At 49.9% G+C, this 3,574-nt stretch overlaps 1 protein-coding gene across 2 annotated transcripts in view; it reads left to right on the top strand.

The window, feature by feature from the left end:
• Positions 1-6: 6 nt before the first annotated feature.
• The window catches only part of Diras2 (DIRAS family GTPase 2), a 27,974-nt gene continuing 24,406 nt past the window's right edge, over positions 7-3,574 (top strand). Inside the window, exon 1 of one of the 2 annotated variants that reach the window (XM_023704213.1) lies at positions 7-51. The gene's annotated coding sequence lies outside the window, so the exon portion shown is untranslated. Of the gene's footprint in view, positions 52-617; positions 681-3,574 lie in introns of those variants that run through there. The other variant, XM_023704214.1, reaches the window with a different exon arrangement.

The raw sequence follows: 3,574 nt of genomic DNA, 5'->3' as shown, positions 1-3,574 counted from the left end.
GGTCCTGCGCGAGCGAGCCAGCGGAGCGAGCGAGCCGCGCGGTCTTCCCAGGTAACGGCCTTCGGGTCGCGGGCCGCGGCTGCGTGCGCATGTGGCGAGGCCGGGCGGCCGCCCGGGTCCCCGCGGCGCTCCAGTCCTCGGGGCGGGTGGGCGCGCGCTGGTCTCCCGCAGAGCGTGCTCGGAGGAGGCGAACCCCGGCTCTTCCTCGTCCCTAGGCGTGCTTTCCAGCAGGAGCGCAGCGGGCAGGGGTCTGTGGTTGCGTGTGATTCCGGGGGCGTGGGAGTGGGTGTGATGGATTACGACGGAGTCACGCAGAGTGGTGGTCCGCAGGGAGCCCGACGCGAGCTGCTTGCAGCGGCTCCGCGCCCTGCACTCCTCCAGCCCGGCTTCCCCCGGCTCGGGGTTCCCGGAGCCTCTGTCTTCGCCGCGGCTCCCACGTCCGGGGCTCCACGCCTCTTGTGTTTCCCAGGTGCTCCTTCCCCGTAGAACTCGGATTCGCGTTCTCTGGGGAGCTGGAGAGACTTTAAGCTAGAAGCTGGGGATCGCCAGCCCATCCCGAGTGGAGAGGCGCAGTGTGGCGCACCGCGGTGGAATTGGGTCCCGCACGGTGACACAGCCTGCAGCTCCGGAGGAATTTCACACCGCGGCCCTGGCTGTCTCTCCAACGGACTCGCCCTGCTGTGGGCATCTAGCCTAGCACATCGGAACTTTTCTGGGTTGGCTTTAAAAATAACTTTGAAAACATTATTTTTCAGGGATATTTTCTAGGTAACAATAAAAAGGCCAAGGTATTTTCCATCCAAGCCAGTCCAAATGCGCTTCTTTTCCAATAAGGTTTGGATCTGAAGAGGTAGAGTGGGAGGGAGAGACAAGAGGAGAATAAAATTAGATAAATTCAACAGATTTGTAAGGAAATCGTACTATTTATTTGATGTTATTGCCTGAAATTACAAATTGTGCCCAATTCTAGCCATACCATCCCTGGATGTAAGGGAGCAGGAAGACCCACCCCAGTGCATCCTAGGAAGTAGGAGACAGGGTAGCAAGGGGACCTTGGCGTCCAGTTGGGTGGATGGCGTTTACCCGGTTCTAGGGCTGCATCCCCGTGGATGTAGGGAAGAAGTGGGAAGAGAGGGGCGATTGCTGTCTCTCCCAAAGAGCAGAGCACTCCCCACTCACCCTGCACACAGGAATTACGGGTGGAGGGTTAATGCCGGAAGCCTCCAGAATCCATTATTACTGCTTTAATAGAGTTTTTTCCTAAGAAGAGACTCAGACCACACACAGGTACTTCTCAGCGGCTGCAGCAGAGCCATTTCAGCCGAAGGCGAGGGCGGCTCTCCACCCTCTGGGGGGGTCGGTCCCTGCCCTACACAGTGCTCGGAGCCTGGCTCCATTAGAAACGGATTAGTTCAGCAGTGCACGGTGCACATCTTCACCAGTGGAAGTGTTTGAAAAATAATGAGGGCTCTTTCATCAGAAATTGTACCATGATGGTAAAAACACATTTTTCCTTCCTCTCATTTTGGTGCCATGGTTGAGGTGCTGAAAGTTAACCTACTGATTTTGAGGCAGAAGCATCATTTTCCCCAAATGAATGCCACACATTTTTGCACCTAAGAATTTCTTGTGGCAAAGAGGAGCGATTAGTTTCCTGAGAGGAGGGGTTGCCTGGTGATTTTGAGAGAGAAGAAGTGCTGGCCTCTAAGTTGTAGCTCAGCCAGCGCCTTCTTCCTGTTGTCACTCAGGAGGGGACTGGCACTGCCCACCATCTTCTGTCTCTCTGGTTGCAGTATTGACTGTGGACAGATGTCTCTTTCAGGGTTGAACTGATTTCTGTGATATTAATTGGTTTTGACTGTAATTTCTCCAGGAAAACAGCTGTCCTTAATCAAAAGAGAAGATGAAGGTTTTTGTGTTGTTAAATTGCTGGTGTTCTCTTAAAAGTTAAATATACTGCCACATGCATGCATACGTGAGGTTAAATTTTTTAATTCCTTTCAAATAATGTGTTTGTCTCATTCATGGGACACACAAGCCCCCTCTTGTTTACCAGGTCAGAAGTCTATAAAGTACTGGGAATAAATGCTCAAATATTCGCTTTGCTGTTACCACTGTAAATTCTGAAAAGAGAGTCCTTGTGGCTCTGTATTTAGTGCAGTGAAGTACTCTGTGGTGGAACAGCACTGCCCAGTGAAGGAACATGTGTGTGCCGCGGGCATATTTTACAATGTCCTACAAGTCACATGAGAGAAAGTAAAGGAAACAGGTGAGATAAAGTTCAAGAATATATTTTCTGTAACCCAATATAAACCCACTAAAAGACCACAAAAAAAACAAAACAAAAACAAAAAACCCAAAAACTCAAAGGTAAAGGGAAGCCAGTAGCCATTTACAGATGTAATCAATACAGAATACCAATAAGATGTTTCCTCCTTTTCCGCTTATTAAGTCTCGCACTTACACAGGGCATTTCCCGTTGGATCAGCCTGTATTAAATGCCCAGCAGCCCTTGTGGCTATCGGCTGCCACATTGGCTAGCGCGGCAAGAAATTGTCAGTCACTTGACAGAGCTCAGTGGCACAGGGCCTGCCTGACAGGTGCAAGGTTTTGAGTTCGAGTTCTGGTACCAAAAACTGAACCAAACCAAGCAAAAATGGCCAGGGATCTAGCTCAGTGACATAGCACCTGCCTGGCAGGTGCCACGCTGTGAGTTCAATTCCCAGTACCAATAAATAAAGAGATACTAAAAGGTTAGCAGCCACTGCTAAATAAGTATTTCCTAAAATAAATACACAAATAGAGTCCAGTCAATATGAGGCACGTGTCCTTCCCCTCTTTGCCATTAACTAGTTGTGTAAACTTGAACCTGTTATTTACCTTTTTATAAGCCAGACAAAGGGCAAAACTGTATTTATTGTTGCTCTATGAAGAGGCAGCTGCTGGACCCAGTTTGCTTGAGACTGGAGCTCTGTGTGTCCGGGGCATCTCCGTCCTGCCCCCTCTTAGCTCCAGTCCAGTGCTCAGTGACTGAGGTCAGCAGCAGAGCCCCGCTCATCGATTTACCAGGGAGGTAGCAACAAGCGAAGTGTAAGACCAGTAAGCAGCTAGTGGGTTGTGACTTATCCTGTGATTAGATACAGTCCACAGAGCGTTAGTAATATCCTTCTTTGGTACAGGTTTCCTCAGTCTGTGTCTGTTTATTGTGACGCTACTATACAAAAGTTGGGTGAGTTGTATTGCTTTGTCATAGACCCATGAATACTGCATTGTTAAAACTCAGACATGAATGAGTTCAATGAAAAGATGTCAGGTGCTTTGCCCAGCCTCGGTGGGAAGACCTGTGGGGCGGAGGGCACCGTTTCTATCAGGCTGCCCCAAACATGTGGTGGGAGAGTGAAAGAGAACAGTATTTTAGGCTGAATGTTGTGATGCATGTCTAGACCCAGTACTCAGGCTGAGACAGGAGGGTTGTGAGTTCAAAACCAGCGTAGGCTACAAAGGGAGCTCAAGGGCAGCCTGAAGTGCACAGTGAGACCCTTGTCTCAAAAAGACAGAGACAGACACACAGACA

This window comes from Octodon degus, unplaced genomic scaffold, assembly GCF_000260255.1.
Source record: "Octodon degus isolate 3935 unplaced genomic scaffold, OctDeg1.0 scaffold00192, whole genome shotgun sequence".
Classification (NCBI taxonomy): Eukaryota; Metazoa; Chordata; class Mammalia; order Rodentia; family Octodontidae; genus Octodon; species Octodon degus.
This window is presented reverse-complemented; position numbering and strand designations above follow the sequence as displayed.